Source organism: Trachemys scripta, chromosome 5, assembly GCF_013100865.1.
Source record: "Trachemys scripta elegans isolate TJP31775 chromosome 5, CAS_Tse_1.0, whole genome shotgun sequence".
Lineage (NCBI taxonomy): Eukaryota > Metazoa > Chordata > Testudines > Emydidae > Trachemys > Trachemys scripta.
This window is the reverse complement of record NC_048302.1, coordinates 135,204,554-135,217,196: the sequence shown is the minus strand read 5'-3', so window position 1 is coordinate 135,217,196 and position 12,643 is coordinate 135,204,554. Positions and strand designations below refer to the sequence as shown.

The 12,643-nt window shown below is 40.5% G+C and overlaps 1 protein-coding gene across 1 annotated transcript in view; it reads right to left on the bottom strand.

Moving 5' to 3' along the window:
• The window catches only part of LOC117878388 (sideroflexin-5-like), a 50,813-nt gene that overhangs the window by 20,184 nt on the left and 17,986 nt on the right, over window positions 1-12,643 (bottom strand). The gene's annotated exons all lie outside the window — the stretch shown is intronic.

The following is a 12,643-nucleotide window of genomic DNA, read 5'->3' as shown; positions in this document are numbered from 1 at the left end:
CAATTATTAAACAGCATGTTTGATTCTGATCTCAGCTACATCAGTGTGGAGCAGGATAACTCCACTAAAGTCAATGCTGTTTCTGCTCTCAAATGGGTGTACCTTCACTGAAATCATGGCAGTTATCCTGCTTGACACCAACATAAAGGAGATCAGAATCAGGTCCCATATATCTGAGATACAATAATATTTTCATATACTTCAGAACTGATTTAACTATGCTATCTTGGGTACCAACATGTGGTAGCTGTTGGCAAATGTTGGTATTTTAATGATGACCACTATATTGTCTATATATATATTTGGGCCAGATTTTCAGAATCAGTGTTGGTATCTTTCTGCTTCCACTAAAGTTAATGAGAGTTTGATTGCTGAAGTTAATGAGATCAGAATTAGGCAAGAGCCGAGGCCTTTTGAAAATCCCACCCATTATGCACACATAAACACATACAGAAATAAGCAACTTCCTCATGTTGCACTAAAAGGCAGTTTTTAAATATCTCAAAAACAACAAAGAGTCTGATGGCACCTTAAAGACTAACAGATTTATTTGGGCATAAGCTTTCGTGAGTAAAAACCTCACTTCTTCGGATGCATTCAAATTATCACAAGTATTGATATTCATGTATTGTTGAATCAAAAATTTCCATTGGTTCCAGAATATATACCCATATTTAAAGGGGAAGGATGAGCTTGCAATTAAGCACTGGACTGAGACTCGCAGGCCAATTCTTTTGATGTCTGGTCATAAAAAGGAGAAAGTAATCTCCACTCAATTAATCCAAAATGCAGAACAACAAGTCAGGCTGTAAAGGCTGGCTTCAGTGGAGGCCACTGCTTTTCCAGTGCCCTGCCAAACCTGCAGTGAGGCTGCAGAAAATGTCAACGGACTAGGGAAATATTTCTCATTTATTTAAAAACAAAGACAATTCATATTATTTGCCTGGATGATGGATTCCCTGCAGGAACCTTCATGTTTTTAAATGTTACTGTCAGGCTTGTTTAGTTGAACATCCCTGCACTAGCTGTTACAACGATTATTTCTAGATAGGGATGCTTTATAAATAAATTTTTTTTTTTGAACATGATGAAATCTGATTATAACCTACCTAGGTACTTATGGTCCTTCCCATTGTATCATAGATCCTCACAAACATTAATAAACTTGTCCTTCCAAAAATTAGGCAAGTATCATTACAGCAAATCTTGTTCTTCTATAGGCTGGGCTAATTGCTGGCAGATTATTAGTGCCTTTTTGTTGCAAACATCAAAGAATACTTTGTTGTTTTCTTGGAAATGCCAGCAGCTAGGCCAACCCGAAACGGGCAATACATGAATGACTAGTGCTTTTCAAGCGTTCAGTACATAAATGCATTAATGAAAAAGTGGCAATCCCAGCATTCTACAGAGCAAATGTGTTGTGGATGGATTAATGCCCATTTTTGCATACACTAACCTAATTCCATATATAGCCACATATTTTTGGCCTTGGTATTACATTTCGCATTGGCTTACGTTTATCAGCAGTGATTCAACACAAGTGTAAAAGTGAGTAGTCTTTGCAAAGACACCTAATGAGGTTTAATTTCAGGAGACATGAAGAAAGAAAGAATTCAGGAAATGTGAACCCTAGAGCAAGCTTCTTCTCTTTAAGCTCTGCCGTGGAGGTCAGTCACGGTTACCGGGCTACCTGCACTGCTGTCCCTGCTCTGGATTTGCCTGAGAGCATCTCCACCGGTGACAAGCTGCTTCTCGTGGGGTGGAATCACCCGATTTTCCAACTCTTAGACCAGAGCCGGGGTTGCAGACTCCTGTGCTCACCAGGATTAGCTCAGCAGGTCTGACTTCAGATAGGCACCTGCAGTTTTGCCCCTCGGGAATTGTGACAGTGACCACGCAGCCTTGTCAAAACAAAGTATTGTTTATTCTTAACAGTCGGAACACCAAACAGCACGAGACAGCAAGGATTTGAGAACAATAAAATAGCTTAAACACAGGCATATCTACATAGCACTTACCATTCCTGTCCCCCTCCCCCCACAGTGTTAGCCAGGTACCCCAACTTCTTCAGACTCCTGCCACAGAGACTGTCTGTCTCAGCCTGTTCCCTGAATAGCCCCCATCAACTGACCCTGCTTTCTCTCAAGAGAGGTCTCTATTTAGTATCCTTTTGATCTTAAGCCCCCCAGCCCTGGCAGAATAAGCCTTTCAAATTTGCTGGAGCCACAGCAGGAAGTCCCTTCCTAATTATTAGCCCAGCCATTGTTCTTGCAATGGCCCTTGAAGCATTTGCCCTGGAGATATTTTATTTCTAGTCTTTGCTTTATGGAACAGCGCCTTTTGACTCAGCTCCAGGAGTCAGATCACAGCCCTTACAGCAGTCGGACAATTTCAGAGCATTTGTTAGTTAATACAGAGCAGCCTTCGTGTCCTCCACTGTCACTCAAATGTTTTGTCATCCATATATATTCACTTAAGGCAAGTTTTATCAGTCACATTACCTGGTAAACTCAAGTCTCTTTTCAGAAAGCACTAGCCTCATCTGAAACCTCCTTGCCCCCCGCCCACTTTGTCTGGGAGGTTCTAGAATCACTCTGGACTTATCTTTGATCTTGGTTTGGTTTGCTGACTTAATGAAGATAGACTCCAGCAATATGAAGTCACCCTAAACTAGCAGTGTGTTCACTCCGTTCATTGGGTGGGACTGGGATGTGTTGGGACAGGCAGAAGTACTGGAGAGAAACACCACACCCTGCTCCAAAGACTAGGGATTATGTCAGTATCCAGGCTCTGGAAAACTGCGGACTCACAACTGGAACCCACCACAAGGTATTTAAAAAATAATGAAATGATCCTCCTGGAATTAATCATCCAGAGATTTAACTTTTCACAGTCAAGCAGCTTTGATGTGTGAGCGAGGGGAGGAGAGTTTGGGTCCTTTCCTAGCAGGAACTGATTTACTTTACAAAATATACATAATAGTGTCTAGATATGACAACGATGGGCACCTTAAATGCTTACGAGTACGGCTAGTCATATGTCCTGTGGTCAATGCCAGTCACAGATCCCACAATTTTTTACAAATAAAAAAAGGACCGTGCGGAATTATTTGTACTTTCGCTTAAATAAACAACAAGAAAAGTGAGCTTTTTAGCCCTTATGGTTCTCAGCATCATCTTCCTAAAGGGAAAACATGAGGCAGTGCCATCTTCCTAATCCTTCCCAGTAAATAGTGCTTCTGTAGAGCATTCCTCCTTTTATAAAAGTGCTTAGAAGTGACAGGAAAGATATAAAACCCTATAATTTAGGAATTATAACAAACTCTATCAAAACACCACCAAGTATAAGAATTTTATCAATATCATGTGCATAGTAAGGGTTTATCCTACCTGAATGAGGTTGATTTATTTATTTATTTATTTAAGATAAAAAGGTACCTCATGTATATGAGAACATATGCAGCCCCTTTTGGGAACGAAGTGGGGAGAGAGCAACTGAGATAAAATTATGACTTTTGCATTTTTTGGTCATGACAAAAATTGATTTTTTTCCAATTCATCCCCACCCCAGGCAACACAATTCTGATACTCATAAAGGAAAGGAATATTAAAATGAAACTAAAGAATAGGAGAATCTGATATGGCAATGCAGAATCCCGAGGTGAAAAGTCAAAGACAACTGAATGAATAATAAGTAAAGGACCCAGGGAAAATAACCAATTTTCCCTACAAAGCTCCACAATAAACCAGTATTTCCAGCTCAATATACGAGAGAACATTCATGCTCATTATTGGTACCGGGTTTGGGGGGCAGGGTTTTCCACTGAAATTACCTACACTGTGTGCCTTGCAAATTATCTACATAGAACAGCGTGTAACTTTGAATGAAAGTCTAAAGTAACTAAATGAATGGATCTGTGTTCTATTTTTTTCCTCTTCTCTTGAGGAAATCTTAGTAGTTACTATAACAACCCTGGCTGGATCTCATCTTGTTTAGTACAGCAACAAACAGAAACAAAAAAGCCCAAGTTTTGCTTTTAAACTTGCAGTCTCCTTAAAAGTCTCCTTTCGGCTCAGCAGGCAAAAAATAAATAAGACTTTATGAAAGGAAAGAGCCTCCAAACAAAATAGGTGAGGGTTGTGAACGATTACAAAAGGCTTAAAAAGAATTTATGAGTCCTATAACAAACAATAATGTAAAACACAGTGATCATACTAAGAATATGAAAGGCACTTGGTCTAGAACTGTTCAGATTGTTTTAATAAAATATTAACTGCCCCAAAACTTTTCTAATACAGAGTTAAGATTAACCAGCAATGCCTCATGTAATTCCAGAATGCTGAGTGCGTCTGTTCTTTAAACCAGAACCTGTGCTCTCAGAGCAAAACTTCCAGAAGAAGCCCCCACGGAATGGAGGCAGAGAGCACCCAACGTGCACCGCACAAATTCTCAGAAAGCTGTGGAAATCAGGACTCTTAACTCTCAGCATATGGCCGCTGCTCACGTTCAATAGCCACAGCGAGCACCTTGAGCTGTCCAATTATTTGTCTGCCTGAAAACACTGGCTTGTAACAGAGCCCCAGACCTGCTGCAAATACGCACTTTTACTTTCTCTGCCTCGTCAACTTGGATTGAGCCATGGTGTAGAGATAACTTTTAACCCGAATAACTTTTAAAATATTGCTTCCTCAGAGGGGCAGTAGGTGCTGAGATCAATCTTGAGTAGGTTATATCAGTTTGGGGAGGATCAGTCCCTAAATTGATCCTCAGTTGTGTGCAAAAAAACCCAAAAAAAGTTGTAATATCAAAATGATATGATTCTTATATTATTTGGAGGGGAAGGGGCCATATCTAGAGAGCTCCTTGTTCAAGTGACCTCAAATTTGGACCAGTAAGTCTACCATGGATGTCCAGAAGGCACTGCAATTTTCATGACAATCCAATCAAATGTGGATTTTATATAACTTGGAAAAATCAGGTATTAAACATTAAGCTAGTCTCATCCGTAACTATAGTGGGGCTACTGCACCACTAGAATGATTCATTGGGGATTGAACAGTTCAGGGGATTGATCATGGGATATGAAGCCTTCAGATGCCTGGTTCAGATTCACTACAGTCCAATAGTGACTGAAGGCTTATAAATGGACTTCCTTGATGTCTGTCTCAGCAGAAAGGTTGAGGGCTCAACGGGTCATGGAATCTGAACTAGAGGTGGTACCACCAGATCCAGGTTGAGAAACAGTGGCAATGGGGTATGACAGGGACCAAGTGCATTGGCACTGTCTGTGAGATATCTATTCTGAGGATACTTAGAAGACTGCAGGATTATCAGACTGGTACCTTTTCATTGAATCATAGGATTGGAAGGGTGTGGACTCTGCTTAAAGGGTTCTAGATGCTTTTTGACCTATGTCTCTCCAGCATTTAATGACAGAGCTAATTAGACTCAAGAGTCATAGAATCATAGGACTGGAAGGGACCTCGAGACATCACCTAGTCCAGTCCCCTTCACTCATGGCAGGACTAAGGATTATCTAGACCATCCCTGACAGGAGTTTGTCTAACCTGCTCTTAAAAATCTCCAATGATGGACATTCCACAACATCCTTGAGCAATTTATTCCAGTGCTTAAGTTTTTCCTAATGTCTAACCTAAACCGCCCTTGCTGCAATTTAAACCCATTACTTCTTGTCCTATCCTCAGAGGTTAAGAAGAATAATTTTTCTCACTCCTCCTTGTAACAACCTTTTATGTACTTGAAAACTGTTGTGTGCCCTCTCAGTTCTCTCTTTTCCAGACAAAACAAACCCAATTTTTTCAATCTTCCCTCATAGGTCATGTTCTTCCTGAGTGAGCAATGGTTTTGACCTCACAAAAAGAAGTTTGCTTCACTGAACTTCATGCTGACTTTATAGAAAGCATGTTCATGAATCATTTGCTCATGTTAACTTAGTGGCAAGTCAATGGACCAGCGAAGGATTAAAATCCTGAAAAAACATTCACAGAGAATTCAGTTGTCAGAGGCACAACAGCCTTTTTCTTAGCTTTTTATGAGGCAAACACCTCTGAACAGCTGCTCAGTTTTTGCATCATGATGAATATTATTACATAAAGACACTTGTGGGCCACGTCTTGATCCACTGAAGCCCATCGGGGTTTTGCAATAGGATTTGGCCCTACAGGATGCAGAGGGTTCTCCTGCCCTAGTGAAGAGCGATGGCTCATGACTAAGAATGTCTTCTTTTGAAGTCGCTCTTTTAAAAATGCCTTTGGAAGGCACTTATGGGTCAGTGGAGCAACTCCAGGTTTACACGGGTATAACTGACAGCAGAATTTATCACGGGATTTTTGAAGGTGGTCAAGGGCCCAGTTTTATGGGTCATAGATTCCAAGGACAGAAAGGACCATTCTGATCACCTAGTCTGACCTCCTGTATAATACAGGCCATAGAACTTCCCCAAAATAATTCCTAGAGCAGATCTTTTAGAGTGAGAAACATCCAATCTTGATTTAAAAATTGTCAGTGATGGAGAATCCACCACAATCCTTGGTAAATTGTTCCAATGGTTAATTACCCTCACTGTTAAAAATGCACACTTTATTTCCAGTCCAAATTTGTTGAGCTTCAACTTCCTGCTACTGGAGCATTTTTTATCTTTCTCTGCTAGACTGAAAAGCCCATTATTAAATATTTGTTCCCTACGTAGGTACTTATAGCCTGTAATCAAGTCGTCCCTTAACCTTCTCTTTGTTAAACTAAACCAATTGAGCTCCTTGACTCTATCACGATCCGGCGTGTTTCTAATCCTTTAATTAGTCTCGTGGTTCTTCTCTCAACCCTCTCCAATTTATCAACATTCTTCTTAAGTTGTGGGCACCAGAACTGGAAACATTGTTCCAGCAGCAATGGCACCAGTGCCAAATACAGAGGTAAAATAACCTCTCTACTCCTACTCAAGATTCCCTTATGTATCCATCCAAGGATATAGAAAGAGGACACTGTAGTAAGGTGCTGCCCAGTATGCGTTCCCCTCCAGAAAACCATGCAGGCATATTTAAATTGCAACTACAGTCCATATATAAATCAGGGGTGGGCAAACTACAGCCCACGGGGTGGGCAAACTCTAGCCCTGAGTGACGTAGTTAAGCCAATCATTGTAGCCAGCATTAGACTGACTGAAGAATTCCTCCGTTGACCTAGCTACTGCCTCTCGGAAAGGCAAATCATAACTACAGCAACAGGAGAACCCCTCCCATCGCAGTAGTGAGTGTCTACATTGAAGCGCTACAGTGGCGCAACTGGAACTGTGCCGCTGCAGCGTTTCTAATGAAGAGTCGGTGAATTTCACCTCTGTGCAGAGAACCAGCACAAGCAGCAGGCACCACTTACATCCCACTTCAACAGCACAATCCCTGATCTGAAGTGGAGCATGCGTCCTGTGCTGACACACTGCACAGCAGGGTTCAGATCTGATCTGCTAAGAGTACAAAAAGGTGGTTCTTCTAGCTGACAGTACCACAAACTCAACCTAGCAGAGCTGGATTTCCAGATCCTCTTTCTGCCACTTATGCAATCACTGATAAAAAACAGAAATTATTATAACTGACGATTCTGCTGATGATACGCAGGGCAGACTAGAATCCAGCCTACGCTACTGTATTCAATCTCCAGTGAGAGATAACAGGAACAAGAAACTTTTTGTCAGCGTAAAACCAGCAGACATGACAGTGAATAATCACAGACAGCAGATCTGCTGAGTAAGAAGGTATCGTTCATATATGTGATCATGATCCCACTTTGGACTTAAGTATGGGGGCTGAAGATACTCAGAATCATGCAGGGTTGAACCCTTAATACTGATGTAGAGAGAGACAGAACTTCGTTGTTCAGACAGAGCATAAGGGAAGACAGATAAAACATGGTCCTTCTGAATGCAACTTGACTCTTAATTCTTATTTAACTTTTCCTTTATTATAAGCTTTCTTAAATGAAGGGCCTCTCCTGCAGTGTGTTAACAGTCTGTCTAGGTAAATGTCACATGGAATAAATTAGGCTTATAAAAATATCTGCCGATCCCCATTGCTTCCTCTGATGGGGCTTAATTACATAGCAATTTAAAGTATTATTCCAATCATTTTAATCTCACACTTTTCAGAAAATAGGCATGTCGCCTACCAAGAGGTTTCGCATAGTCTCAACTACAAGAATAGCTGGACCCGACCTCAGCAGTGCAATGTTTTCTGCTTATTAGGAAAGTTTGAAATTTGTTGCCGGGAAAATTATTTTGTCAGAAAGTCAGAAGTCACATGGATTAGTACATAAGAATTCCTTTGTCTTTAAGGCTTATGTGCAATGTTAACTAAGGGTTGAAGCCTAGATTTCAGTGTGACAGATGCATTAAAAGTATGTAAAATTAGTAGATTTTGGATAGATCACCACAGGGCAGCATGGCCTAGTGGACTTGAACAGAGACATGCAGAGTGTGGAAATCCTGAGTTCTAATCCCAGTTCTGCCACTTGCTTTCCATCACAGTTTACTCATTTTAAATGTAATTATATCATAACGCAATACCGATAACTCATCCTCACCGTGAGGTAGGTAAATATTTGAGGCCCTCAAAAATGCAAGGTACTCAATAAATATTAAGAACCTACATCAGCAGAGTCATATTTAATCTCCTAATTTTGTAATGCATAAGTGTCAACGCTGCAATAATCATCTTCATAGCACCTTTCATTTTAACAAAGCCCCAAACTCTTCATAAACTTTACCAGTGGACTATACAAAACTATAGGTCAAGCTCATCCACGAAGCAAATTCCATTTGGCTTTCCCATGCAGAGGAATCACTTTGCTGAACATCAAAATACAGCCACCTCTGGGAGGGAATGCTGCAACTGCCTAGCAATACGATACAGTTTAGAAAAGAAAATGGAAAATATCCATCTGAAACTGCGGTGGAATTAATAATAGTCTTTGCCGTTCTCATTAGAAAGCTCATTTGTCCATTTCTTTCCTCTGATACTGTGCTCCTCCAAGACAAACAACAATCCTTTTGTTCCTTGAGAAGAACTCCAGGCCCGAAAGGTGTAGCCATCTGTCAGCGGGAAAGGGCTTTCTACATATGGCTGTGTTCTATCTTTTACTTTTCCAGCCATTTCTAGATTTCATTCCCCATTTAGAGTATAAAACAGAACAGAATGGCTTTTTATATTTACACTCTAAATATTTCAGAGCAGTGAGTCAGACACCAATAGTGCAGCAACTGCGTAGACAAACAAAGCAGATTGTACGTGCTTCGGGGTTCTTTACGTGATCCTAGATATTAATATCTGTTTTACTGAGAAAGAGATTAACCAAGAGAAAAGAGTTAATGTTGCTCTATGATGTGCTGCAGAGGGTTTGTGGGAGCTTCAGTATACTCCAGTAATTCCATCCACAAAACAAGAGTGATGATCAGTTTCACTTTCTGGGAATCTGCTAAACTATCCCTGAGAGATCATCATGATATGAGAAGGTTTAACTAGCATGGTTTCTGCAGAGAGAAATAATGTCTCATTAACTTATTGGAATTCTTTGAAGGTGTCAGTAATGTGGTGGATAAAGGAGAACCAGTTGACATAATTTATTTAAAGTTCCTAAAGGCCTTTGACAAGGTCCCTCATAAGAGTCTACTAAAGAAGGTAAGTAATCATGGGGTGGGGTGGGATGGGTCAAGTTTATCATGGAGCAAAGCTGGCTAGACAGCAGAAAACAAAGAGAAGGAATGAATGGTTAATTTTAATCATGAAAAAAGGTTAGCAGCCCCCCCCCCCCCGGGGGGGGGGCGCAGAAGGTTAATGGTTCCATATTAAGTCCAATGTTCAATATATTTATAAACAATCTGGAAAAAAGGGGAGAGTAGCAAGGGGAAAAAAAACTTGGTAGCTGACACAACTACTATGTTAGTCAAGTACAGAGAAGACTAAGGCTATGTCTACACTACAGCCTATGTTGGCATAACTTACGTCGCTCAGGGGTATGAATAAACCACCCTCCTGAGCAACATAAGTTACACCGATATACGTGCTCATGTGCCTAGCGCTAAGTCAACAGGAGAGCGCTCTCCTGTCGGCATAGAGCATCTTTACCAGACAAACTGCGCCGCTGCAGCGTGGTACCCGTAAACATGCCCTAAGAAACTTCAAAGGGCCTTCACCAAGCCAGGTGACTGGGCAACAAGATGGCAGATGAAATTCAATCTTGACACATGAAAAGTAATCACATTGGAAGGAAAAATCTGAGCTCCTCATACACCTTCCAGGATTCTAAATTAATAGTATCTACGTTGGAAAAGGACTTAGGTGTCGTTATGTACAGGTCAGTGATGACCTCTGCTCAATGCACAGCTGCAGTCAAAAAAAAAAGCCAGAAAGATGTTAGGATGGATAAGGAATGGGATGGAGAATAATACAGAGAGTATTCTAATGCCATTATATAAATCAGTGATGCACTTCCACACTGTGTGCAGTATTGCTCACCATATCTCAAAAAAGGACATTGCAGAATTAGAGGGGTTTCAGAAATATGTAATGAGAATTATTAGAGGCATGGAAAAGCTCTCAGATGAAGATTTTAAAAATAGATTGGGATGGATTATCTTAGAAAAGAGAAGAACAACAGAAGACTCAATAAAATATACAAAATAATGAAGGGTCTTAAGAAGGTAGCACAGATTCTGCTTCCACAGTCTCATGACGCAAGAACAAAGGGACATTAAAAAAATGCTAGGCAATAAACTCACAAATGATAAAATAAAATATTTTTTTCAGATAGAGCATATTTACACAGTGGAACTCACTGCCACAGGATGTCAGTGAGGCCAAGAACTTAGACTGATTCAAAGGGGGATTGGATATTTCTATAGATGACTACCCAGATTTATAACAGTTAATGCTTTAAAAGAGAGCTTTGCTGCTTCAGGGTTCAAGCCCATCTCTAATCCTGAGGAGGTAGGAGGAAACCTTAATGATGGGGAGGACAGGGTGGGTTTCTACTGAGAGTCTTTGTTTTCTCACATCCCTACTAACAAAGAAAAAAGTTCCTACTAAGAACTTCTGCATAAGGTTGATAACATAAAGGAAATTAAACTATGAAATTTCTCTGTACAGTTGAAAAAAGAAAACTTTTTTGCTGCACCTCTTGGGCCCAGTTCTGATCTTATAAAAAATGGATTCACGTTTGTGTCACTCCGTTTAGTTCAATCGAGTCACTCCCAATTTGAGTGTTGCAGAGAATACACAGTAATGCACAGTGGAAATTTATTTCCCCCCAGTATGCATTACTTCACATTTATCAACAGTGAATTTAATGTTAAATAACAACAGCATCAAGCCTTAATTTGTATTAATTTTTCTATTTCCAGATGCATGGTCATGTTCTCTTTATATACCAATTTAAGTGTTAGTGAAAGCCATTGAATTCACAAGTAACAGCATCTCTTTCAACCTGCTTTATCTTGCCAGTTTGCTGGCTCACAGGCATCCTCATGAGACTGTAAACCTCTCTCTTGCTAGTAGGTTATTTCTCCAGACTGTGTTCCACATCAAGGATGCTGCCTTTTGAAAATTGGATTTCATATTTCATCCAAACTTGTGTTTTTATAAGTGAAGCTATAAACTTTGATTCTATGGCATGAGAACAGCAGTTTTTTTCTCTGCGGTTCTCTTGGACAGGAATCTAAAGAGAACACAGGTGAACTATCCAATAGCTTTATGTCTTTGAATGAAACTGATCGATTCTGGAAAAAAGACAGACATTTAAAATGCTGCTGGGCACGTTTTCAGTACGGTGTGCAAAGAACTGGATCCAGACTGCCACTGACTTTAACGGACAGTTCAGCTGCCAGTGCTCTGCATAATGTGCTGAAATTCAATTTACATCCATGGCTGCATTTGCCACACAAAAAGTGTGAATTTTCTATCGTGTCACCCCTAGACAGGAGTATGCAGCATTGTTTAAGATCCACCAACTGAAATATATCTTTTGGGGAAAATAATCTTTAAGGTCAATAATTCTATTAAATATTAAATGCAAAAAAATTTTAATGTCAATCTCAATGAAAAATTTAATGCACATAAATCAGGAAAATTAGAGTGTTTTTATAACCAGGAAAGTTACTATGTAAAAATGCCAACTTCTTACTCGGAAGATGTGCTTGCTGCCCTGTGCTTACTCAGGGTATGTCTACTCTACCCGCCGGATCGGCGGGCAGCGATTGATCCAGCGGGGGTCGATTTATCGCATCTAGTCTAGACGCGATAAATCAATCCCTGAGCGCTCTCCCATCAACTTCTGTACTCCACCACTGTGAGAGGTGCAGGCGGAGTCGACGGGGGAGCGGCAGCAGTTGACTCACCGTGAAGACACCACGGTAACTCTATCTAAGTATGTCGACTTCAGCTATAAAGCAACAGAGGGTCCTGTGGCACCTTTGAGACTAACAGAAGTATTGGGAGCATAAGCTTTCGTGGGTAAGAACCTCACTTCTTCAGATGCAAGTAATGGAAATCTCCAGAGGCAGGTATAAATCAGTGTGGAGATAATGAGGTTAGTTCAATCAGGGAGGGTGAGGTGCTCTGCTAGCAGTTGAGGTGTGAAC